The sequence below is a fragment of the Paroedura picta genome, chromosome 8, assembly GCF_049243985.1.
Source record: "Paroedura picta isolate Pp20150507F chromosome 8, Ppicta_v3.0, whole genome shotgun sequence".
NCBI lineage: Eukaryota > Metazoa > Chordata > Lepidosauria > Squamata > Gekkonidae > Paroedura > Paroedura picta.
The window spans coordinates 51,080,865-51,108,691 of record NC_135376.1 but is presented as its reverse complement, the minus strand read 5'-3'; the positions used below and the strand labels follow the sequence as shown (position 1 = coordinate 51,108,691).

Here is a 27,827-nt window from a genome sequence, read left to right as displayed (position 1 = left end):
GGGGTGGGGGGATGTTGGGAAGTGAGAATGCTTTCCCAGTCATGGCCAGGCAGCTCAGTCTTGCAAGGGAAGAAAGGAACGTCACAGAGGTCAGTATCTCCACTCCCTCTGGGTTCTCCCAAAGCAGCAGAGCTTAGATGGAAGAAAGAGAGCACTTGACAGCTCTAGAGAAATAATGAACTGCTCACCTAATTGCTAAGCAATGATCAGTGTTAAGTCCTGGAGTGGAGTCCTTGACAGGACTGACAGGCTGATAGGGAAACAATAAAGACTTGCACCTGTAGGAATGTGGCTGCGACTGTAAGGAGTCACACCTGGGCCTTGGAAGATGAGTCAGCAGGGGCAGAGAAAAAGCATACTTGAGCAACAGCCAGCATGGAAGCAACTTTGCTTGCCATCCCTCTGTTCAGCAAGCAGAGTGCTACCCTGACTTTCTGTCTTACTGCTGGGATTCAGACCTTGTATCTAGCACCTGTTCATAAACCCTGGAGCTGGACCCTTGAACCCTCAATCCTTCTGACCCTTGGACTGGTTATGTGATCTCTGACTACAGACTGGTTTGTAGGCCTTGCCTCTCTACCTATTGTTGTGTTTATAGTTATGGTATTAATTTATTCCAGAAAACCTGGGTAGAGCAATAATGGCAGGGGTTTGGTTATTAGATGGACTTAGGTTCCTGAGCTACCCTTACTCTCTGTTTACACTGGCTTAGCTAGTGGGTGACTTGGCTGAAACTGTATACCCTGTGAACTGTGAACTTCTTTCTACTGCTGGGGTTTGGGTATTAGGTGAACTCAGGGCTCTAAGCCACCCTTGTGTCTCTGCTCCTACCAAGCAGAGGGGCTTAACTACCAGGTGCTTCAGCTGAGGAATCATATCCTTATGATTGTAAATTAGCAGCAAATTAGTAAACAGCACCATAATGTCCAAAATATGCAGTATGATAATTCTTTACTAGAAAAGCAAATTAATACTTTGGGTTCAATTGTCATTCACAAAAATATTGGGGTAATAAAAATGTTGAAGTTGATTATTTATGGCAGACGCTTCCCCAGCTGTGAAAAGAAGTAATTAAAAGGGACTTGTTGCTAGCCCCATCCATCTGCACCCAAGTATGGAAGCATCCCCACAAATGGCAAGCCATGTTGAGTTTGTTATCTCATCCTGAGAACAGAGAGTTAGATTCTAAATAGCATTGCATACTTATATCACATAAGTTTCATTGTCCTGAATAAAATAAAAGGAAGAGGGGATTGTAAGAAATGTGAATATAAGAGTTGCATATGTAGTGAGATAAGAAATCTGTGTCCTTGTTGAATCCTGGATATTCCATTGTTTTGAGTGTTGTAATAACTTGTGTTTCTGTAATCTTCCTTTCTATCCTGTTCTTGAAGTTCCTTTGAGGTCCCTTATTGAATGTTCTGAAAGGTCTAAGTGTTTACCTACACGTTTCTCAATTCTGTGATTTTTTATGTCAGATTTGAGTCCATTTATCCTTCGGCGGTGGGTTTCACCTGTTTGCCCTGCGAAGAGAACAGAGGAGCATTGTTGCCATTTAATGGCATATACAGTGTTAGAAAATGAGCGTCTCAATAAGCCTTTGTTGGTGTAGGTGATGATGTTAGGTCCAGTGATTGTACTATCGGAGTGCATGTGGCAGCAAAGTTGGCATTTGGGTTTGTTACAAGCTCTGGTAATAGTGTCCATATTCAAATTAGATGTATTGTTGTGGGTGAAGAGTTGCTTGAGACTGGTGGGTTGTCTTGTGAGGGTTGTCTCCCTCGGTACTTGGGAAAGAGGCTGTAAGTCACTGATGTGCTGAACTGTTTTGAGTTGAGAGCTATATGTAACCACTAGTGGTGTTCTGTTATTGTCTCTTTTAGGCTTGTCTTCCAACAGGTTTTCTCTGGGTAGCCTTCTGGTTTTGTCAATCTGTTTCTTGACCTCATTAGGTGGTTACTATAGTTCCAAGAAGGTTTGTTGTAGATCCTTTAGGTGGGAATCTTTGTCTGTGGGATTGGAGCAGATGTGTTTGTAACAGAAAGCCTGGCTGTATACAGTGGATCATTTGGCATGCTTAGGATGATAGCTACCCATTTGAATCTACCTTTTGGTGAAGTTCACTACAGGCTCTGGTTTTCAAATTACCAGTTTTTAATCTAAAATATTGAGCCTCTTGTGGCGCAGAGTGGTAAGGCAGCCGTCTGAAAGCTTTGCCCATAAGGCTGGGAGTTCAATCCCAGCAGCCGGCTCAAGGTTGACTCAGCCTTCCATCCTTCCGAGGTCGGTAAAATGAGTACCCAGCTTGCTGGGGGGTAAACGGTAATGACTGGGGAAGGCACTGGCAAACCACCCCGTATTGAGTCTGCCAAGAAAATGCTAGAGGGCGTCACCCCAAGGGTCAGACATGACTCGGTGCTTGCACAGGGGATACCTTTACCTTTACCTTAATCTAAAATATTAAAATTGTCCTATTGTAAAAGCACAACAAATGTAACTGGCCAGTAAAAAAACAATATCACAATCCTCCTCTCCTTTCCTATAGCATTTTGTAACAAATGACTCATTAAGTTTGTCTGGCTGCAGTCTGACATTGCCTTAATGCTGCTTCTGGGATCCCAAGAGGATTCTTTTCTCATATAAAACTTAGTATTTGAGTGCACAGAAGCTGTTTTAATTAGCAGGAAATTGTGACAGGTGTGACATCTTTTTAAGACCATCTGGAACCTCCTGAAAATTTTTTTAGAACAGGATGTGGTCTATTTTGAACTATAAGTGTAAGCACAATCTCACCACTGTCCTTTGTCATTGCTACTAATGGGGGAAACATGCATGTGATTAACTCTGTTCTTTTCCAATCAGGCTTCGAAATGGTCATATGTCGCTGGTTTGTACCCACATTATACTTAAAGGCTGTTTTTTTTCTTAAGGGACATGATAATACAATTCAAACCTGCAGATATACTCTTTGGTTCTTTTACTTTAGAACCTTTACAAAGAAACATTTGACTGACGTTATAATTGTTGTCCTGTAGAGAACAGGCAGGGCTCCAGTGATGTCACTAGGATTGCCACATCTCTCAGAATGTGGGAAAATAAAGTTACTTGCCTAACAATTCCTACAAATTTAACATTTTCCCATTGATTCATGTCCATAGCATTGCTGAACAACCCAAAACACTGAAAGCCATGATGCTGTATCACAACTTTGCAGGAAATGAATCAAAGTATTTAGACCCAGGGGATTAAAATAAAAGCTCATTGGGAGCCAAAGTAAATATTCACTACAAGTTTCCTTACTATTGATAATGCTAAGAAACTTTAAGCAGTCTCATGGTTTCAATTATTTCATAAGATGTCATTATTTTGCTCTCTGTGATACACCTATCCTCAGAACAGGATAAAAGAAACTTTTCATTGTTATTCATCTTACTGTCATTTATTTCTCATTCAGCTACCCTGTGGCTTGGAATTATGTATCATTCAAAGTAGTATTAGTATACAAAGAGTTGTCTGTTTTCATAATTAAGATAAAGGTAAAGGTATCCCCTGTGCAAGCACCGAGTCATGTCTGACCCTTGGGGTGACGCCCTCTAGCGTTTTCATGGCAGACTCAATACGGGGTGGTTTGCCAGTGCCTTCCCCAGTCATGACAGTTTACCCCCCAGCAGCAAGCTGGGTACTCATTTTACCGACCTCGGAAGGATGGAAGGCTGAGTCAACCTTGAGCCGGCTGCTGGGATCGAACTCCCAACCTCATGAGCAAAGCTTTCAGGCGGCTGCCTTACCACTCTGCGCCACAAGAGGCTCTTTATGTATCATTCAAAGTAGTATTAGTATACAAAGAGTTGTCTGTTTTCATAATTAAGATACTCCTTTGCTATTCATAATATTCAGACTAAGAAGACACTGAGAGACAGTAGTTTAAATGAGTAAAAAAAATAAAAAGCACCTGTAGGAAGGGGAGCCCAACTATAAGAAGCAGCACCTGGGCCTTAGGGGGTGAACTTAGTGAACAAAGCTCTAACCTGACCCAGCTGATGCTTTGTACTTTATCACTGGTAACCTGTACTTGCTTCTGAAGCCTGGGACCCAGACCCTGTTTCCTGCATCTATTCCCAAACTGATGTTTGGATTAGATGTCTGGATCTCAGATTCTGGACTAGTTTGTAGACCTTACTTCTGTATCTTGATTAACTTGTTGTCTTTGACAGTTTCCACAAGGTGGGCTAAAATGCGCGTGGCCTCCTGCTTGTGAGAAGGCTGGACATGGTAATTGGAGCCCAAACCGTCTTTTTCTTTTTTTCTTTTTTCTTTTTTTTTTTGCAAATGGCTGGCCTAAAACCGAAGTGCTCAGACTCCTGAATGATTGGGAGAAGGCTGCTTGATCACACACACACATACACCCTTTCCCAGCTCATTCCCCACGTCCAGAAAACAGAAACAAGACTGAGTTTTGCCTGCCTGATCCCAAAAGTAAACTGTAGACATTTTGCAGAAGATTTATTTTACCTTCACCAATGTAGCTTTGTGCTGGCACTGCAACACAAACTGTGCCATTTAAAAAAATAATTAGTCAGAGCAGGAAATGGAGAGGGGAGGGTGGGTGTGAGGGTCGGTCAATGCTACAGAGAGTATTGCCCCTTTCCCCTTCTATATGGGCTTGCCCCTGGTTGCTCACCCATGGGATGCAAATCCACTTTTTAAAATTTCCAATTTCCCTCATCCCGAGGCAAATCTGGGCTAAACACGAGGCAGCCCCTGGATAGCCTTGAGATGCAGGTGATGCCCTTGGAATGCAGGTGATGTCATGTGGAGAGGGCTCTAAAACCTACCAGCAACCAGAGGCTGTCCAGGGGTGGAAATGATGTTTGTATTTGTGTATCCTGGAAAATCTGGGTAGAGTAACTGTGCCAGGTATAGCCTTGAACATGACAAAATATGTTTGGGGTAAATGTGACATTATCTGAAGATTTTGAAATCCATAGCTAGGTGTAAAGTTTGAGAAATACTATATAGACATGCAAAGTATCAGGAATAAATGTAACAAGGAGCTAGATTGCCCATTTCCCCACTTTCCTGCTTTTCTGTTTTTGAAAATCCTATGGATATGTGTTAAATCCTAACCCACAGAAGATGATATCCAACATTCTACCTATTGCCCATATCACAATAATGCTTTAGCAAGCAATTATATAGTTATTATATTAGAATAGTAGGGTATAGTGAAATAGTAGGATACAACTCTTCTTTCTCTGACATAAAGGGCTGGAGTAATATCTGTCACACAGCTAGAAACAACAGGAAGAAAATTCAAGCCAAAGATAACAAGGGCATGTCATATAAAGGGAGGATGTTATATTATAGGCTGCCCAGGTTTTCATGGCCTAAAAAAGAAATTTGGAAAAAAGAAATATGTTTTCTAATCTAGAATCTATTAAAAATTTAGTAACTAAAATATCTGGAGGAGAATCATTCTGTTGCATAAGGGATTAATCTATTTCTCTCTAGCCTACTTGTACCATGGGCATTCAAACAGGTCACAGTTTCTATTTCATCTAAACTGCAGCTACAGTATCTATTAGGGATGCACATGAACCAAAAATTACAGTTTGGTTCATGCTTCGTGGAGTGCCTGAACCATGGACCATCATGAACTTTAGCCATCAAATCATCACCACCACCACCACCACCATGGGCCAGCTTGTGGTGGGTTACAAAGTCTTATAAACCCAGTTAAAAACCCCGTTAAAAGACACAAAAAAATTCCAACATGACAGAAAACCCCCCACCCAACCCCCACTACAAGAGAGGTGAGGAAGGAGGTCAATGATGTACTACTCATCCCCAGGGTAGGGTGGCATTGATCTACCTTGCCGACCCCAGCCTCAACCATAGCTCAGTTTTGTGCCAAAAGCCCCTGCAAGCCCGTAGCTTAGGGACCTAATAGAACATCACCCCACAGTATACTAGAGATACCCATCTTGCAGGGGATCTCTGTTGACTCTTATCTGTTCTCCAAATCTGGTGAGGATTGGATTTATGGGATACAAAGAAAGTTTCCCCCTTGAAAGTGCTTTCTGGGGAAGTGACAGGTATAGGTTCAAGAGATTCTCCCCACCACTATGATCTCTGGATTTCTCTGCTGCTCTTATCAGTTTCAAATTTCTCTTGTCAATTTCAAGAGGGCTCCCATCCCCATTTGCTGGTGCACCTTTGTGTTCCAATTTTCTTGTACAGAGCTTGCAAAATCCCCCTTTCACTTGGATTTCTTGTGATACTGTACTTTGAAACTGATTAGTAATTTTACGTTTGTAATGCCATGATGGTGCTGAATTCTGCTGAGCATTATGTACATTGAACTGTTTGTGCTGGACTTGCATAATCCCACCCCTTTTTTTGTCTTGAAGTTTGCTTTGAAGTTTGGCAAGCATCTTGATTGAGCAGAGACAGTGTCTAGAAATATACCTATTCATGAACCACAATAAACATCACAAAGCACGAATTGCCCATTTCCCCCCACAAATTTTGCTTAAATGTTAATTTGGGATTGTAGAGTTAATATGCATAATGGAATAAGCATTAATATTGAAAGTATGAACATAGTGAACATAGCTGAATAAATATCTTGGCATTGTAAAGAGTGGTGGGATACCCATACAGAGAGAAGAACAAAACTGTTTATCTTGGCAGATGATACTGTTATCAATCTTCCTAATTAACTGCTTAATAGTCTTATGAAATAAAGGCCATCCTAATGCCAAAACCACATTCTCTGGACATCCCAAAATATTCAGTTTTTCTTCTGTAGCTCCCATGAACAGGAGAAGTTATCTGATTTCAGATGGTGGAACGAGCTCCCTGAGGAGATCAGAGCCCTACCCAAACTTCCACAGTTCTGCAGGGCCTGCAAGAGGGAGCTCTTCCACCAGGCATTCGCTTGATGCCGACAAACTGAGAACACCTGCTGGTCCCCCCAGATGCCTGCCCATGACTTTCCCAATATTACTGTTAATTGTTATTCATATTATAAATGTGGTTTTGTAATCTTTTGATGCTTTATTGAAAGTTGTTTTGATGTTATATTCTGTATAATGTTCCATCTAAGTTATATAATGTTCAGTGTAAACTGCCCAGAGCTGCAAAGAAATGGGAGGTATAGAAATCTAAATAAATAAATAAAACAAAACAAATAAGCTCTTGTCTTCTGAAAACATTATTTTAAGTTTAAGATTGAATGCCAATTTCCAACTCTAGCTTTGACACAATGCTGCCTGAGGTTCAATTCAAGGGCAGTATCAGCCACAACACAAATGATGGTATTCCACACATTTGGGATAGGAATTGTATTAATGGCTGATCTATAGTCTCATTTATTTTATGGACTCAGATGGCTGCACCATATAGTAACTGAGACAGTACTTCAGTGCTGAAATCTGTAATTGCTGAAAGAAAATACTGTCTACTGTTCTTATGGGGAAAAAATGTTTTATTACTGCACTAGAGCAAGCTGCTGATGCCGCCACAGCCTTGCATTGAGGTTTCCAAGTTAGATACACATTGAATGTTACTCCTAGATATTTAAAGGACATGACTTGTTCTAACAACTACTTATAACTTGGATCTCTTCTCTTGTAAAGACCAATACTTTGATTTTATGAAGTTTATTGTTAGGCCTTATTCTTGACAGTAGTTAGATAAGGATCATATTAGTCTTTGTAGCTCAAACTGCATCATCAGAGTTTAATAAAATAGATATTTCTAGAACCTCAAGCTGATGGAATTAATCATGTTTAAGAGCAGGTTCTAAATCATTTAGGAACAGGTTAAAGAGTAGTGGAGTCATCAGGCATCCCTGCTTAACTCCAGATTTCAAGATAAACTTTCTTATTAATTGCCTGTCTGGCCCACTTCTGGCCTGGGCTGTTGGATTATCATCCAGAGACTGTATCAGCTACAGCAAACCATGTTTGATCATGGTTTTCCTGAGTTTTTGCTGTTGATTTGCCCTGGGTATATGTTGGTCTGCTTGCTGTATTATCATAAAACTAGGAAATAAGCCCACTGTAATCGGAATACAGCGGGCGCTAGCAGGACTGTCGAGGTTGGGGTTGCGGCAGGGCGAGAGAACGTACCGGAGGGCGGGTGGCAGGCATCCTGTGAGACGGTGGCGAGTCGTCACCTCCCCTCCCCATGGCCTACCGTATTTAGTGGCTGCGAGGCAGGAACTCTCGGCGGGTGGCCTGTAGGCAGGAGACTGCTGTAGGCTAGATCGGCTCAGCTCCTGAGGTGCGGCTGGGCGAGCTTTGGATGTGCGGGGTGGGTGGCGGCAGCGCAGCAGCACAGAGGGTGTGCCGATGCAGAGTCGTCTTGGGGCCGCGGGGCCGTGGGGCACTCCCGGCTGTGTGTTCCTGCGGTGAGCTTCATGCATCTGGTGGGTGGGGTGGACAGCGCTGCCGCTCCAGCACAGGGCTCAGCCAGCCACTTGGGCCAGCGGGCGAGCTCAGCTGTGTGCGGGCGGGGCGGGTGGCGGCCATGGCAAAGGGAGGGTGGGCCGGTGGTGAACCATTTTGTGTGGAGCCACAGCCGCCAGTGGAGCCGGCACCACGGCCACAGTGACTGGTCCCTCGTTGTGTGGCGGGCAGGCGGTGACCTGCCCTGGTGACGGTGAGGTAGGTAATGGCGGCGGGCGGCGGCATTCGAGCGCAGTTGGAGGGGGGCGGATCGGGAGGCGCAAAGCGCCTCCCGATTGGTCAGTCCAATGGCTCGCGATTGGTCCCTTGCCACCGGACTGACAATCAGCTTCGCGCCTGCCAATTGGGCCCTCCGATTGTCAGTCGGGGGGAAGGGGCCTATTGGCACCCTTCCTCATCCCGGACAGGGCCCACCGATGGAGCCCTTACGGCTTTACTTTATCTACTCCACGAGGAGCGGTTAAAGATGCCTCAGGAATTTGTTATAGAATTGTATTTACTAGGAACATACTACTTAGACCCTTTTATATTTGCTTGTACTCTAACTGGAGAACTGGGTTTAATTCCCCATTGTTCAACAGGCAAGCATCTGGGTGACCTTGGGCCAGTCACAATTGTCTTAGAGTTCTCTCAGCCCCACGTACCTCACAGGGTGTCTCAGGGAGAGGAAGGATCATGAATTGCTTTGAGACTCCTTTGTGTAGTAATAAAGGGTTACAAAAACTAGCTCTTCTCTAAAATGACTATGGAAATGTAATATTGAGTCTTATGGCATGTTAATGAATAATGAATATCCTATGGCACACTCATGACTCAAATTTCTCTGCTAATTAAAAATACAGGCAACAAATTGGCTTACCTAGAAGAGTGATGTGTAAGCTTTTCTTGTTAGGTTGGGTTTTGCTTTCCCTTTTTGGTTTTGCATTGATCCTAGGGCATCCCAGCTGTGGGGTAGAAAGGGTGAAGCAGGGAACCATGGTAAGCAAGCTGGCAGCACAGTAATGGGATAGAACTGATGAACCAGGAAAGGCGGGCTAGTACCTGCATGCCAATGTGGCTAATCCCTGCTTATGCATGATGCCATCGCCATCCAGGCCCCCTTCCGACTCTGGCCCATGTAATGACCTTTGATGGCTTGCAGCAAGGGAATGCGGATTTTACCCATTTTACCCAAAGGATCAGGTGGTCAGTGATATGAAAGAACTCAGGCCTGAGTCGTTACAGAACTGCTTCCAATTTAAGTATACATTATTGACCTTAGTTGACCAGTGATCTGATTTAGTATAATCCAAGTTCATGTACACTCAGGAAGGATACAGCAATTTCTTATTGACATAGGAAGTTTGGTATGCATACAGAGCTCCATCTCCTGCAAATTTTTCTCATTCTTTTCATATGGATATCTATATGAGTGTCCATTTGCATATCAAGATCAGTTTCCATCTTGGAAATCAAATTAGCTACCTCCTGAGTGGAAGTGCTCTCTGTGCGCATCTGAATGCATAGGGGTTCCAAATATATCATGTCATGATGGGACTCAGTGGGCTTGCTGTAAATAACCCTTGACTTAGTCTTCAGTTTGTAGTTTTTCACCATATTGCATGTGGGCTGTCCATCTTTTAGAATCATAGAATCATAGAGTTGGAAGGGGCCATACAGGCCATCTAGTCCAACCTCCTGCTCAACGCAGGATCAGCCCTAAGCATCCTAAAGCATCCAAGAAAAGTGTGTATCCAACCTTTGCTTGAAGACTGCCAGTGAGGGGGAGCTCACCACTTCCTTAGGCAGCCTATTCTTGTTTAAAGCACTGTTTGTGCTTCTATGTACTTAAAGTTCATTTGATGCTGCTTTTTTGTGTGTAAAGGAACCAGTTTTTGTTATAGCTAAAGTATTTCTCTAGAAATGGGTGGAGGAGTAGAGTTAGGACTCCAGAGTCACCAGCCAATCAGTATTGTAGACTTCTGCTTTCTACTACAGGCTGGCAGAATAAATTTCCATTGAGTTTCACCCTGGCAAGAAGACTGAACATCAAAATACAATCTAGACCACATACTTGCTAAGTTAACCAATGTGCAAAGCCATACTACACCTGCCACTAGACGTTTGTCAGGAATCTAGAGTTTGTATTCAGTTAAATCTTTTTTGCTTTCTTTTCATTCCAACAAGGATTAGGAAAGGATTCTATCCAAGGACAGGCTGAGAATTCATGACCTTCCACATGTGCACACAATCCATGCCATGGGATTCCAGTGCCAAGGAATCCCATAGCATGGATTGCGTGCACATGGGCATAAAAACTGAGGTGTCCTAGTCACGATGGAAAACATTCATTCAGGTCACAGAACTGGATTTTAAGATATATAACACAGCAGCCATCTAAAAGCTAATCAAATCTGGACAGTGCCTGGATATCTCAGAAACTTGTGTACATCTGCTTGAGTTCTGCAGTAGAAAATTAAGTTAATAAATGAAATGGTATGCAGTCATTACTAGGTCAGTCTATTAGGGCTGTCCATTCTGAGAAAGAAACAAATCTAAAGTGGATGGACTATAAGCCACCACATTTCATGAAGCAAACAGTAGGTATAAAATTGCTTCCTGGTGGCAATAAAATCCAGTATTTGCTGACCTGGCTTGGTTTGAACTGCCGACCCAGAAAAAGAGTCTTTCCCACCAGCTACTCCTTAATCCTGTATCAAAAGATGGAATCCTTTCTTTATTGAATTGATGTCCCAAGGACTTAGCTTGTCTCTTGCCCCAACTACATGACCTGTTGCTGAGTTATTACAGTCCAAAGCCTTGATCTCATGATTAAAGTGTATCAGTCAAATTCTCCAGGGAGTTACTTTGAATGATACCAGACAGATACAGTTACATTATGCACAAAGTTTTCATTGGTTAAATCAAAAGGAATTTTAAATTGATTCACAAAGAAATCAAAGAGTAATAAATAGACATAGGGACACAACCAGCCTATAAAAACAAAACTGGGGCAATGCTGGAAATGGGTTTTGGATTATTCAGTTACACTTGGGAAACCTAATTTAGAAATGATTCCCACTTTCTGCTTTTCTGTAGCAATTCGTGTTAGTAGCAGTCTTCAAATTATGGGGCCAAACCTACCTGTGGATCACAGGGCCTAGATTATAGGGTGGATCCTACCCCTATTTGATCACTGAGCAAATTTTATTTATTTAACCCAATCGTTTAGTGTTGTTGATTCTTTTATACAAATAAGGGGGCTTAAGTTTCTGATTTTTTTTAGTTTCTAGTTGTTGCTGCTTTTTAGTTTGAATCATGTATCTTGATTTTGGAAGGGGGGTTGTTGTCCCTGTTATAATGAGTTGTCCCTGTTGTAGAGGAATATTTGCGTTACTGAAAAAGCATCAGTGAATGATGTTTATTATTTTTATTTATTGGATTTGTATACTGCCATTCCCAACTGGGCCCACAGCGGTTTACAAGGACAAAAGAATAAAATACAATAAAACCCGAACAGACTTATGTTGCCTCCTAGCACTGATATCCAGAGGTTTGCTGTTTCCCGATATAGATCCCAATATAGATCTTGTGAATTTTGAGGGTAATTTCATTCAGATATTCAGGGAATATGAGAATGTGCATGTATGGAAGCTTTTCTAATAGTATAAATCATTCATAGGCACTGCTATAATGTGGTTATGCATATACTTGATTGGATTAAGCAATATTGATAGTACACTGTTTTATACTACACAGTGTATTGAAGCAATGATTTAAAGATTGCTTTCTTTAAACCTCACTGGTATAGTTTTTGGGGACACCAATGAATAATCCATTCTTGAGCTTTTGTATTGCAATAAAAGCTTTCTATATTAAATAGAAAAAAAAGATTTTGCCACCCACAAGCTTTTGTAGGGATTTGATGAGCAGATGAGTTTCTGTCTAAATGTCCACTGACAGAGGCTGAAACAAAGGAAAGCACCAAGTGATGCTTGAAATCACCACAACAGACATATAAAATAAATGAGCGAAAGGTGATCTTACAATATATCGACATATTATCTTTGATGATATGCACACAGTGTCTCAGTTCCCAGTGAGACACATTCATCAGTGACTTCAAACCATATTGGTTGCCTTGTGGCCACCCTCTGCTCCCCATTGATATTGATATTGATATTGATATTGATATTGATATTGATATTGATATTGATATTGATATTGATATTGATATTGATATTGATATTGATATTGATATTGATATTGTTTATATCCCGCCTCCCCACGAAGGCTCGAGGCGGCTCACATAAAAAAACCCTCCCCTAAAATCCATAACAATAACATAAAATTACAGTAAATAACAACCAATTAATCAACAACCAATTAATCAACCAATTAATCAACAATAGATGGCAGAAAGATAGCTAATACAGCATGGAACTTATGAACAGTATTGCTAAATCAGACCAGTGGTCACCCTACTCCATCTAGTTAGTGGTAGGAAGGCCTAGTGTTTAGCAATTGCAAAAGCCTTGTGTTTTAATTTTTTTCAGCTTCTGTTATGATTATACTTAAATTTCACTGGAAAGTATCAAAATGATAGTCCGCTATAACGTTTAATATTATAAACCAAAAATCATTGGGAATTTCACTCAGCTTCTGCAGTGGCACTGTGTCATAACCCCAACCAATTCCACATGTAGGCATAAAACTCATGCCACCTCTTGCTTGCAAACACCCAGTTGGAAGCCGCATATTTGCAAGCTTCCTGATGGGATGGCCCTCCCGTGTTTTCCTCAATGAGGCAACAAGGGAAAACAACCCACACTCCTCCTCCTGCTCTTTGGTTTGCCAATCGCTGTAAGCCACCAATCCTATCACAGTGCTTATTTCAGGGGCTCAAACATCCTCCCCCCCCCCCCCGCCCGAGTCCCAACATTATTTTTTTAAGTGTAGTTCCATGTTGTTATGGGGAAACACCAACATTTTTTTAATCAGTTTTTTTTAAAAAAAACTAACACTTCCGCATTGCCACAGGATCATGCCACAACAATGCAACATTTTCCCTTAGATCTCTTTTTGGGGATTTTCATAATGGTCTCTCTTTATTTGGGGGTACATTTTTATGTGCTGTCAATGGTAACAGTAGTCACAGTAATAATTTAAAATAAAGAGCACAGAAACCAAGCAAATAGAGAGAGCAGCTTCATCACATGCCACCCCCCATTTTCGGTTCATACCCCACTGTCAGAAAACACACACAGGAATGTGTTTTGGCTGCCCTATCACAAAATTACCAAGCCCAATGAGGTGAACATTTTATTTTTATGGAGGGGACATAGCTTTGCAGTCCCACAACAACGCAAACCGCACCATTCCTTTTTTTTTTTTAAATACTCGATCTGGAAATGGAGAGGGGAGAATGGGTGTGAGAGTGGGCAAAATGCTACAGAGACTGTCACATGTTTCTCCCTCCACACAGGCTTGCCCCTTTCTGCTCCCCGGATCGCAGTGCAGCAAGAAGTGGCAAATGCAGTTTCCCTCAACTCAAAGCAAACCTGGGGAAAACTCACACCAGCCACTTGAGAGCTCTAGATTGATGCCGATGTCGTGGAAGAAGCACTAAAGCCTGCAAGCAATGAGAGGCTGTCTAGGGGCAAATTTCTCGTGTGTAATCGGTCCCCGTGATGCACATCCAATGAAAGACATAGGTGGTTCTTGAAAAGTCCTTAAGCTGTTATGTTATGATTTTAGAGACCAAATACAGGCTTCCAGCCATAACATTGCTAGAGACATTAAACCTTTTTAATGGCAAAATCAGGCTACATATAGCCTTAACCTCACACCACTTTGATTTGGTATTTGGTTGCCAAAAAGCATTCCCAGGGGGAAAGTAATTTTTTTTTTTAATCAAGAAAGCAAAGTGAAAGTATTTCAGAGTTTGAACAGCTAGGTGTACAGAGCAACAAGGTCATTTGCCTTATTTCAGTGCACAGGCCCTGGCATAAGATAACAGACCATAAAAAACACTGACAGATCAGAGAATGCAAGGAGCTAGGAGGAAGTAGAAGAAGGCCACAGGACTTACAGAAAAATACCAGAAGAGAACGCCCCTGATTGATTATATGGAATCAGGAAAGGGGCAACATGACACACTGGACACCTATTGAGCTATAGATTTCCACTACAGGACCTCGGAAATAAACTTTGAAATAGATTTTAGGTCAATTTTGAGAAAGAAAGGGAGGGATACCTGGTGGCAGGATAACTAGTGCACATTTCTGAAACCGATTGTCTGTTAGGAGACAAAACCACAGGAGTAAAAAATGGTCCTGCATTTTTCTCTCAACTAGGGCTGACAGCTAACTGAATGAAAAATGCCCTGTTCCTTTAATAGAAGCTTAATGTGTGGAAATAAGCAGTTGCCTTTTTTGTGGCATGGATAAAAAATGATTTTGCCTTATAACAACCCATTAAGCTTCAATGCTATATACTTTATTTGGAAATAGTAATGAGAGAGGGGGAGGCTTAGTGATAGGGTACATCTTTACACTCAGAGGGACTCGGGTTCAGTCCCTAGCATCTATAATAATATACCTCAACTACAGAAGAGGGAAGACCTTTCTGACCTGCCACCCTGAGAAACAGAAGAGTTGGTTTTTATACCCCACTTTCATTGCCCAAAGGAGTCTCAAAGCAGCTTACAATCTCCTTCCCTTCGTCTCCCCTGTGACAAGCTCTTTTCATGCTAGATGGAGTCTGAATGTGGTTTGAGTTGCTATAAGGCAGCTTCTGGAATGAAAGTTAAGACAGAGTTCGATGGATCTAAACATGCTGAAAAGTGGGCAAATGAGAACAAGATGCAATTCAATGAGGATATGTGTAGAATTCTACATCCAGGTCACAAAAATGAGAAGCATGCATACTGGATGGGACATACAATTCTGGGTAGCAGTGTGTATGAATGAGATCTTGGGGTACTTGTAGACTGTAAGTTAAATATGAGTAGACAGTATGATGTAGTGGTAGCAAATGGCAAATGCCATCTTTACAACAGAAGTATCAACAGAAGCATCACATCAGATTTGCAGAATTTCATAGTCTCACTGTATACGGTATTAGTTAGACCACACCTAAAGTACTATGTGAAATTCTGGAGCCTTCACTTCTAAAATTACCATTATGGTAATTCTACATCCATAATTACCATTATGTGGAAAAAAGTGAGAGTGCAGAGGAGAATGACAAGGATGCTCTGGGGCCAGGGGGCCAAGCCTTATGAGGAAAGGACTGAGGAACTTGGTAATATCCAGTCTGGAAAAGAGGAGGTTGAGAGGGGACATGATTGCTCTCTTTAAATATTTCAAAGGTTGTCACTTGGGCAGGAAGCAGTTCCTGTTGGCTACAGAAGACCGGACCCACAGAAATAGGTTTAAACAACATGTAGAACGGTGCCAGTTAGATATCAGGACATTTTCCACAGTCATAGCAGTTCAGGTGTGGAATAAGCTGACTAAGGAGATGGTGAGCTCCCCCACACTGGCAGTCTTCAATCACCGACTAGATAGCTATTTATAATGGATGCTTTAGGCTTATCCTGCATTGAGAAGGGGGTTGGACGAGGTAGCCTGTATGGCCCCTACAAACTCCATGATTCTATGAATTAGACATTTTTCTATGTATACATTTAATGCTACCGGAGATCTTTAGTACTTCTTCTTACTATATAACATCTGACTTTTCATGTCTTACCACAAGTTTTGCTGTGAGCAGGCCAAATACATCTTCTAATTAGTTCAGTATAATTCTGCTCCCCTTAGACACAGATCAAACTAAATCTCCACCAAAGAAGACTTTGGCTAAAGATTGTTGAGAACGGAGATTTAAATATTACAGATAGAAGTTAATATTTTAGAGATAATTAAATACTGCATGGTCTTTGCATCTGTGAAGCATCAACAGCTCATGTGGTTGGAAATAAATTCTCCCTGAAGAACTACCAGCTGGTTATCAAAGTCATGTTATTGGACATCCTTTCTGACAGTACTATTCAAATATGTATGCCTGAACTCTCTCTGATACGATTATTAAATTCACTCTCATATATGGAAGTAGCCAGCAGCCCACTTGGGTTTTGAAATGTAGCATTTTGATAGTTTTCATCAGCCTAAGTTGTCAAAATGCTAATCCTTTGTTAGATCATTAGACCTCCCTCCCCAGAAATTTTTTGAAAAATAAAGGAAATCAGTCTTTTATTTCCTTAGATACCACTGGCTACATAACTGCCTAGGGACACCTTTTGTATCCATCTGCCTTTTTTTATTCCAGACTCTTGTTTTCCTTGCAGCCGTCTTTACTTGTTTAAACATATGGTACATGATCTACATTTCTTCGTCAGCTTTAATAGGTGTTTGCCAGTTTAAGTCAAAATAATTCCATATGGGTAATCTATAAGAAGAGTATATCGACTGCTTCAGAATCTGTTTGTACAAGATCTTTTGCAACATCTAACATATTCCATATTGTATATCTTGATTCCGAGAAATTGGCTACATAATATCTTATGTGAGCAGAAATGCAAGTGGGAATACGTTTGATTTAAAGCAAGCAGCTACTGTGATTTTTTCCCTATTTCTCCTTGTGCAGGAGTTCTAGTGCAAGCAGCACTTTAACACTGGAACTCATGAACACACGAAGCTGTCTTATACTGAATCAGATTCCTGGTCCATGAAAGTCAGTATCATTTACTCAGTCAACAGCTCTCCAGTGTCTTTTAGCCTACTGCCTGGGACTTTTTTTAACTGGGGGTGCCAGGGATTAAATTTGGGATTCACTAAATACAAAATAGATGCCGTACAACTGAGCCACAGTCCCTACCCTAATGGAAAACAAATATGGCTTTTGATTTGTAAAAAATTGTTAAGACATGTGGTTTGCCTTTTAATTTCTGGATGAATATACAAACTGTTTTAATGCACTCCTCTTATTTGGAACCCCTGAAATGACAGCTCCTTGATGAGAATTTAGGGTACCCGAGGAAAGGGTGTGCAGTCAATCTCACAACACACACTGTGGAAGGTTGGAAGACAGCACCGCTCCACTAGCCCTCTTCCTTCTTGGCCATGTCAAGAACCTACCTACTTTCTTCCTTGTGCCCTTATGGCTGTGCTCACATTCCACATCCTGATCTCAATGGTACAAAGAAGGAACAGGGCCCACCACAACCTGATGGCGGGAGGAAAGGAGGGTGCAGGCTTTCCTCCAGCTGCCTAGGGCAGGAGATGAGAAGGGAACATGAGAGTCAAAGAACAGGTTTAAAACTTAAGATAATTGCTGAAACATTAGTAGGAATAGATCATGACTGTAGGGTGATGATCTAAAGGGAATTGAATTGCACATGTGTGTACATAGGTTTGTACGCCTTGTCTCTTAAGAGTCTGGTCCTGTTAGTCACATCATCCACTATAATAGCACAAAATCTTTTAAAGGGCACAAAGAAATCACAAACATACAGCCATGGGTCTGATCTAGACACTCAAAATTTAGCGAGATGACATTTTGGTATCACAAAATTGTAACAATGCTAGTTTTTGCGTTTTTTAAATTTTATTCAAAACTGGTCAAAATGACATCTTGAAGATAGCTGTGTCACATGCTTGTGGCCCAGCTGACATGCGCAGCTGACTCAGACCATTGAGAGTGCCCACAGAGTGGCATCAGCTACCCTAAAATTTTTCTTTAGGAAGAGGAACTCATATTCCTTATGCAATTAAAGTTTTTCAAGCCAAAATATTATCCACACCCCTATATGGGTCATAGATTTGTTTATATAAAGACTCCTATCACCTAGAAGCCACACAGTCCAAGTTTACAAACAGCATACAGTGCACCAAACAATTCTTAGAATGGAGTAGGTTCAAGTTTCACTAGAAATGTGTGGTTGGTATCTGGCAACATGCCTTTGAATTAGGCCCCTTAATCGTTCTAGATACCCATTGCTCAGGCTGGGAGGATGCTGTTGAGAACAAATTAGTAAAATACAGCATTTCCCCCTCAGCAGTTTGCTATGTTCGACCTTGGGAGCTAAACGAAGGATAAAATAATGCATCACACCAAAAAGATAGTGTCTAAATTCCCAGGTAGATCAGATATGTTTATTCATCCCTTCTCTTCACAGATCATTCAAACGAGACTTCCATTAAAAGTTTTGGGCTAAGGGTTGACCCACCAGGAAGCTGAGAACCCAAAGTTTTAACATCTACCAATTATAAGAAGGTTTTAAATTTTAATTTTCAGCTATATGTTATGTGTTGCAGATGCAGACGCGGATCTATGGGTCGAAAATAAAGAAGGAATGAAAATGTTTAAAAGGTGTTAATAATCCTGAATGCTAGATACATGTTTTATTTTTAAAAGTTATCAATTAACCCATACAGAGCTAAATACTTGAAGATGCTTTTGGAAGGAATGGAAATGGTGTTTCCTATTATACAGCCTTTCTTAGTAATATGTTACATTTTTTTAAATGAGGCTGTAGGACAATAGAAAATAAATTCTCTTTCTTGTTGTGTAGATCATTCCGTGTTAAAGGCAAAAGATTTTCCATAAGGGCTTGCCCTTACATCTACTAGCAACTTTGCCATGAATGTTAATAGATTGTAGAGACTGATAATGATCCTTTGATAATTGAGAATAAATTCTGATATTATACCTAATTCTCTTGATAGAGGCTCTTCCAGTTTTTAAAGAAGATTTCTTTCAAATATGAGATGAGTCTTTGTTTATGGATACGGAAATTCTTTCTCTCTGTTAACTATGCTCTGTGTAATATGTTGTCTGTACAATCCAAAACACAGTTATATTCTTGTAAGCATGTTCACTTGAGTGGATTTAGAATGGTATCATTCTGCTTACAAGGGCACTATATGTGTGCCCTTGGAACTGTGCGTGTACTTTTAAAAAAAATCTAGTTTCTCATGAGAATAATAGATTTCTTTATATCTTGAACATTCAGCAAAAATGTATTTCCAGATGTACATATTCTTACATATACACACACAATGTATGCACCTTAATAGTCTCACGTATACAGATTGACATGTACACATGCTTTGCTTTGTGTGTATCTGAGTGGCTTAAAATTCAGTCTGTTTCATACACATTTAAAAAAATTTTCTTCGTCAGAACTTGTGGTCATATACATTTAAACTCTTCGTTTGTCCTCTGTGTTGCTGTGGCCACCCACCACACAGCTGCATCAATACTAGACACTGCTGTGGTGGCCTCTGGGGTGATCCCACTGCAGCGTTGGATTCCTGCATTATTGCAAGGTGGTGACAGCGTGATAGACAGGGCTGGTAGGACCAATGGAAGTCATGAGTAGAGGAGGTTGTCATTGACAGGATACTCTAATGTCTTAGGAAAGAAGAGTCATTATGGTGTAGAGCAGTGGTCCCCAATCTTTTTCTCACCAGGGACCGGTCAACGCTTGACAATTTTACTGAGGCCCGGGGGGAGTTAGTCTTTTGTCAAGGGATGTCGCCGCCGCCTGAGCCCCTGCTCCACTTGCTTTCCCGCTAGTGCCCCTGACTTCCCGCGGCCCGCTGGGGGGTGCTGCCAGCAGCAGCTGCGCAGTGCCACACTGAGGGGAGCCCCAACCATGGCGGCCGCTGGAGAGAACCAAAGGTGAGCTGGCAGCAGAGTGGCAGGGCAGCCCCTGAGGCAGCAGCCATGAAGGATGACGAAAAGGAGCCACGGCCCCGTACTGACTCATCCACGGACCGGGACCGGTCCCTGGACCAGGGGTTGGGGACCACTGGTATAGAGGTTAGAGAGGTGACCTCTAATCTGGCAAACCAGATTTGATTCCCCACTCCTCCATGTGCAGCTAACTGTGTGACCTTGGGATAGTCACAGTTCTCTTGGAACTGTTCTTGCAGAACAGTTCTACTAGGGTTCTCTCAGCCCACCTAACATAGGATTTCTGTTGTGGGGAGAGGAAAGTAAAAGATGTTTGTAATCTGCTTTGGGGCTCCTTTAGTTAGTGAAAAGCAGCATATAAAATACCAGCACTTCTTTTTTAAGTGTCTAAATGTCAAACTGGATGGGGAGTGAGGCAGGAATATAAATCTTCATCCCAAGGAATGCCAGAAAACTTGAAACAATATGGATAGAATGTTTTCAAGTAACAGAAACATGTTGGCAACCCAGGAACTAAAATGTAAAATTATGTAAGCTTCCAAAAGCATGTTTATGAACCAGTTATCTATGTTTCTTGAGCTATTTTTATACCCTATGACTTCCTGCAGGTTCAGGCTCTAGTTAGAAATTCTTTGTTGACCCTGTAATTAAGGGATGTAATAGTTATTCAAAATGAGAAGCAACATAAAGAAGACAATTAAGTGGCTTCCAAAGCAAAGTAGGGAGATTAAGCTCCGATTATGATGCATAAAGCATGAAAGCTCTTTTCTATGTCTGTCACATGGGTAAGACTAATTGTAGTTTTTAAATTATGCCTTTTTCCACTAGCACAGAGCCATAGAAATTTAGGGGAAACCTGAAGGACAGTCAGAACATCCATTTTAATCTTAGACCACGGGCAGGAACCACCCAACAGCCTTAAACCAATTAAGCTATTAACATAATGGCATATAATCAAATCAAATTACAATATCCTGAAACTAAAGAGATGCAGGAAGTACAGTGTATCAATACCATGCAGTTTAAGATCCCAGCAACAGAGACATCTATAGTGCAAAGAAAACCTAGATTACTAAAGAAAAGAGACCTATATGTAGGAACTGTAGCTTTAAAACTAGGGTTGTTTTACAGCCTGCTTTCCATACGTGCCTTACAGAAACAGAACAATAATTATCTAGTCTTCAGTTTGAATTATCTTATTTGCCATATTCATTATTTGGCACACAGAGGCTATGTCAATGTATCATAAAACAAGGTTTCTTTCTAATGCTGGGTTTCATAGTGCTAGGGATATTTAACAGCCATGATTCCTGTATTGTTAAACTTAATTCTTAATGACCCTTGGGGTGATGCCCTGTAGCGTTTTCATGGCAGTCTCAATACGGGGTGGTTTGCCAGTGCTTTCCCCAGTCATTACCGTTTACCCCCAGCAAGCTGGGTACTCATTTTACCGACCTCGGAAGGATGGAAGTCAACCTTGAGCCGGCTGCTGGGATTGAACTCATGGGCAGAGCTTCAGGCAGTATGTTTGCTGCCTTACCACTTTGCGCCACAAGAGGCTCTTTCTTAATGTTTACAATGTTATTTATGAATTTTTCCCACTCGATAATTCTATTATTCCATTATATGGTTTAAATTTTGGATTATGCATGAATATAATAAACTGGATTATGTCAGAACATGTTAATTTGGGTTCTCACGATTTACCAGTGTGCACAAGATACCCAGCTGTATAATGTATCAGAGCAACATTCCATGATATGTCAGAATATTTGTGGGTGAAGTGTGCCCAACAAGCTATACTGTAGCAGTCCATTACCCAGATGTGTACCTGAAGCCATCATGTGGATGTTTATGAAAGGTCAAAATCTTCAGAAGAGGCAGAAATAATTCCTCAAGCAATAGTATTTTTAAAAAATCGAATGGTAACTGTCAGACTTTTTTGTGCCATCCTTGCTGCCTTTTGAGCTGGTGATGTAGGGGTCAGGAGGCCAGAGCTGTGGGGTGGGGGGCTGTCCTGTGTGTTGTGTTCCTCTTGTATTTCACAGGGGGAGGGGGAAAGAAGCCCTGAGAACCTGGACAGTAACCTGTTCTGTTTCCCAGATAATAAATCAGCTGGGTTCACCATAAGCTTCAAACAATGTCATAAAGACTGATTTCTGAAGGTGTGTTAACAGAAACCAATTCACATAATTGTTTCTAACAGGAATGGCAACTTGACAATGTCTTTTTTTTTGGGGGGGGGGGGTTAAGCAGCAGATGTGCCACAAAAACTTCAACCATGCCAAATAATGAATCGGACCTTAACAGAAACGGTTGGGGTATTTAATGATCCAGTGATCCAAAATTATCCCAACCACATTATGCTAAACAAGATATTGATATGGGGTAAGGTCAGCCTGCCCAATGTTAGTATGAACAAAATACCCGTCTGATATTTATATTGCCTCCTATTTATTTCCATAATAGCAAAAACAAAAGAATATTTAGGGACAGAAAATTGAGAAGATAGTGATGACTACAGTGAATTAAAATTATTTTATTGCAAGTGGAAATCAGCCATCCAAATCTTTTGCATGAAAATGACTATCCAATTAAAATGGAGTGTTTTGCAAGATTGTTTCTTATGCATGCACAAGTACAGCCAGCTAGTTTGCAATATTTGATTCCTTTTATTTTGGATGGAGTTTTTAGTTACCCAAATAATCCCACTCTCAGTGCAGAGGTATTTCCATGAAAAGAAGTCACTAGGATTATTTTAAACGACTATTAAAAGTCTAGTACTGAAGAACATTTATTGTGTAAGAAAAGCATCAGTCACACTTAATTTTATTCATTCAGTTGCCCTGACAACACTTGGGTCAGTTTTACTATTTTAAAGTAAACAGTCATTAAGAAGAAGAAACAGTAGTAAATCTAGGGATTATTTTAATTATTCTAATCTTTTCACTACAGGATAGCATGCTCCCAAAAGGTCAGTTATAGCACAAAAGCAAATAAAAAGTCCCTTAAGAGACAATGAACTATGGGGAAAATTTTTCCAGGTTTATAGCCTTTAATCAGAGTACATTTTTTACTACCCAAAAGTTTGTGTAGGTAATCATGATCATTATGTGAATAAAAGACCTGTTGGATGGGGTTTGGCTGAGGCAAAAAAAGCAGGCTGGATTCATCCTTTAATCCCAGACTTTCTTTAATCACCAAAGCCCAAAATATAGTCATTGTTGTGGGTCTCAAGAGAAAAAAATAGTTTTACAAGTGTCCTTAATGAAAGTGTCCTCTGAGGAAATTCTCACCTCAGGATTTTAGGTGCCTGAGGAAGGTTAGAGTTGGGAAATCACATTCAGACCCTAGTCAAGAATCTCATGTAGTGATTTGAAGCCAGCTCTCTGCCTACTGATTCTGTTCAAAGAAGCTCATTTATATGTGTATGGCCTTTATTCATGTACCTCCTAGACCCATTATGCATGGCGGCAGTTATGCTGTGCTGCCGCCATGCCATTGCAGCAGGGCACAAAGTCCCACTGCAGAGCTCCCCTGGCACACACCAGCTGCCCCAGCGCAACAGCCCTGTGCACGCAACGCAGGGCTGGAAGTGCCGGGAGCACTTTGAAGTGGTGGTGGTGGGGATCGGGGGCATGGGCCCCCCACTGCACAATGGTGGGGAGCATTCTGCTCTCCCACCATGATGGGGGGTTGCCCTGTCAGTTCCGTGGAGCCAGCAGTGGCAAGTGGTGTCCCTGCAGAGACACTGTAGGTCGGGCTTTTGGCCCAGATCCTCCGATTATGCACATGGCTAGCCCGACCTAGCCCTCGCCTGCACCCTCGGGAGACCCAAGGCCTCCAGAATAATCCACGTTTCATTAATGCAGGTCTTCTGAGGGCCTGGGTCGGGCTAGGCCTGGGATGGCAGCAATGTCATGCACAGTCGGGGATTATCCCCAAAGCCCTGTCGCCACCATCATGGGCATTCCAGCCCATACATAATCGATCCTAGACATTAATTTGGGGGGAATCTTAATCTGACTAATGAAAAAGGTTAAAGCAGAAAGTGCCAAAGCAAGACTACAGCTGAAAATCAAGAAGATAAAAGTAATGATTAGTGAGGCATTACTGATAGGAAGTAGTGCAGTAGATAGCTGAAGAATAAAAATGTAGGTATGGGTGATTGGGTTTGGATGAAAAGTACCTGAATCAGCCACATTGAATCCAAATCTCCATTCTGTAGTCAAAATGACCAAATCAAGCGTGTCCAAATTGCTGAATCAGAGCTTAGCTAGGGAGAGCTTAACCAGTTATTACAATTAATTTTTGCAAATGTATTTCAATGAGGTCTTGCAGCATGCAAGGCTTTTTTGCATGCCTAAACCTAGCTTTGAGGGGAGGGAAGCAGTTTTCAGTCAATAGGCTTTTTTGGTCAATCACAGAAGGATTTTCTTTTTTGAAAACCTGTGCATGGTCAGAGTATATAAAATGAAGGAACAATGTTTTATGTAAACCGACCAGAGCCATGGGGAAGGGCGGTATAAAAGTATAAATAAATAAATAAAATTATCTGACTCCATTGCTTGCCTGCTGAGCTGCTCTGCTGGAGAGGAGACTTGCTGAGTCTCGCTCCCAGAGATTTTGCTTGTTGGCTGGCTGACTGCCTGAAGCTGACTGCTGTTGCTGCTGGAGGATCCTTCTTCTTTTTTTTTTTATAATAATTTTATTGTTTATTATTATGTAAAGCATTTACAGAGAAGTTGTAAAGAAAAAGCGACCAGTTGATATGGTTTGCCATCTCTTTTAACATAGATATTTAGTTCCCATCACATATTATTCCTAATCTAGAAGTTTTTACCATTTTTCTTAGCCAAGTGATTGTTAATACATATGAGAATATGATCTGTTATAGGAATACATTCTGTTATTATCTTAAATGATATTAGGTCAGTCTCCTTCATAAATTGGCCCTGACCCAAGAATTACTACTGTCGTCTTGTTAATGCCTATAAAATATGGTTTGTCATCCTCTTTTAGCATACATATTAACATACATATTCAATTCCCATCGCATATTAATCCTGATCTAGGGGTTATTACCATCTTTCTTAACAAAGTAGTTGTTGATACATAGGAGGGTATAATCTATTATAAGGATATATTCTATTATTGTCTTAAATGATATAAAGTCAGTTCCCTTCATATATTGGACCTGTCCTAAAGGTTACTGCTATTATTTTTCCACAGGAAGCCAGGAGAGTACTCCATTGTTCAGCTCATCTTTCAGGTGGTCGCAGAAAATGAAATTGTGTTTTTTTCCATAGTAGAGTATTTCTGATTGTCCTTCTGTCAGGGCCAAAGAAATCTCTTACTTGATTCTTGCTTGTAATCGCCTTTGAGGGGGCTCTGAATCCTTTGTCAATCTGGATCTCTTCCTCTGGTCGCACAGAAATATCTCCTGATAGCTTCCTAGTTGCTGTCGCTTTTGAATAGACTCTTTTTATTTTGCTGATCCAAGTCATTTCCTGCTCTGAGTAGACTTCCAGGTTTTCGGTACTTTCCTTCCTTGAATCTGTTTTCCCAGGTTCTTTAAAGGTACTTTGAGTTTTTACATCTCTGGCACTCTCTCCCTCCAGTTGATTAACTTCCAGACATTGAAGTTTCACTTGATTTACTGTTAGCTGAGCTACGTCATCAGCTGGTCTCTCCGGACCTTGGGCTCCATCCAAAAGCTCCCCCTTAGTCCCACGAATTTCCTTTTCCAGCTTGTTGACTGCTTTCAGTATCTCTGAGTTTCCTTTGCATAACAAATGGAAAAGCTGTGCCTTAGTTAATTCTTCCATAGTTCTAGGCAGTCACAAACTATAAACAGAAAGTCTCGTGAGGTCTCGCGGGAGCACGAGCGATCCCAAATTATCAGTTTGTCGATCTCCGTATCAAGTCAAATCCCCCACTGAACGTTCACCAATAAATCTTCAAAGCACTCTCTTTGTTTGGTTAATGGGTATAATTAGCTGGGAGTCTCTCACTCGGCGAAAGAAGGAATTCGCTTATGAATTGGTTGGGGGGGGGGGAGGGAAGAGCTTGTGGGAGAAGAGAGAGAAAAGCCAGAAAGCTTTCAATTCTTACTGTTGCAGATTCCAGCTTCTGTCAGCTTCTGCTCCTGTCGATCTGGTAAATGATGGTCTAGGAAGAATGTAAGGTCAGCTGGTCGTTTCAAGCTTGTAAAGTTGTTTGCGACAAAGACGCCATCGTGACCTTGAGCACAAGCCGCTATTAATCCAGGGAGGTCGGTCTTCCTATCTCCCGACGGATCTGTAGGACCCTCAGGATACCGTTCCCGGTTCCTGGGGCGACCGGTGAGCAGATTTGCGTATCTGCTCAGGTCAGCCAGGTGCAGAAGCTCCTGACCCTCGGCATGGCTTAAGAGCTGAACAGAAGTCCAGCTTTTCTTTATGGCGCCATCTTCAGTTCCCTGGAGGATCCTTCTTGATCTTCCTTAACATCTCTGGAGAAGACCACACTGGTTTGGCTGGAGAGAATCTCTGAAAATTTTTACCTTTTCTTTTCTCTCTCTCTCTCTTCTGTTTGGTGTAGTGGTTAGGAGTGTGGACTTCTAATCTGGCATGCCAGGTTCGATTCTGTGCTCCCCCACATGCAACCAGCTGGGTGACCTTGGGCTCGCCACGGCACTGATAAAACTGTTCTGACCGAGCAGTGATATCAGGGCTCTCTCAGCCTCACCCACCCCACAGGGTGTCTGTTGTGGGGAGAGGAATAGGAAGGCGACTGTAAGCCGCTTTGAGCCTCCTTCGGGTAGGGAAAAGCGGCATATAAGAACCAACTCTTCTTCTTCTTCTTCTTTATTCTCACTCTTTGGATTTTTGTGGGTGTGTGGGGTGGCTCTGAGTGAGTGGAGGAGTGTGATTTCCTCTTTGGGTTCTGCTGTCCATGTTGATTGTTTTTTTTAAACAAAAAATCTATTCTGGTCCCCCCCCCCCCCCCAGAAATTATTTGTTTTTAAAAGGTTGCAATTCTATGTTGTCTTGTCATTTGGCTTGCTTTAATTAAATTGTTACTGTTTTAATTTATTTGAGTGTTTTGATTTTTTCAACTTCCAGTGGGTGTATGAGTGTGGAGAGGTGAAATTAGGAATCCATGCTTAACTTTAAAATTTGGGGTTTATTGGCTCTGGTGGTCTCCTCCTGCTTGTTGTTTTTGGGTTACTGCTATATTTGTGTACTGGCTTATGTAGACTTGTGTCTCTTTCATGTGAACTGTTGCATTTAATTTTGGTTCCCTACTTTTCAATTTTGGACTGGATAGCCTTGAGGCAAGGACAGAAGGCCTGTTGTATCTTGTCTGATTTGAAGTTTCTTGCATTTACAGCATCCTTGGTTAGGCATTGTTTGTTCTGGTCTGGTCGGTACATCAAGGGTACTTAGTGCCTTTTTCTCTGCCTGACTTACGCGGGGTTATTAGTGGTTTGGTGTTTTCAGTTTATTGATTAGGTTACCTGCTTTTGAGCACTTGCTTGAGGCTGTGGTTTCAGGAAGAAAGAGCACTTTAGGCTAAATAGTGTTTTCCCTCTAAATAGGCGTTAGACTAATAGGGTCTCTTGTAGGCATTTAAATTATTTTTAATACAATTTTGGATAGAGTTCTAGCTTCTTTCCTAATTATGCTG

At 41.5% G+C, this 27,827-nt stretch overlaps 1 long non-coding RNA gene across 1 annotated transcript in view; it reads left to right on the top strand.

The window, feature by feature from the left end:
• The first annotated feature begins 364 nt into the window (after nt 1–364).
• Nucleotides 365–27,827, top strand: part of LOC143842634 (uncharacterized) — a 107,916-nt gene continuing 80,453 nt past the window's right edge. Inside the window, exon 1 of the long non-coding RNA XR_013233241.1 lies at nt 365–557. This is a non-coding gene — a long non-coding RNA (uncharacterized LOC143842634). The remainder of the gene's footprint in view (nt 558–27,827) is intronic.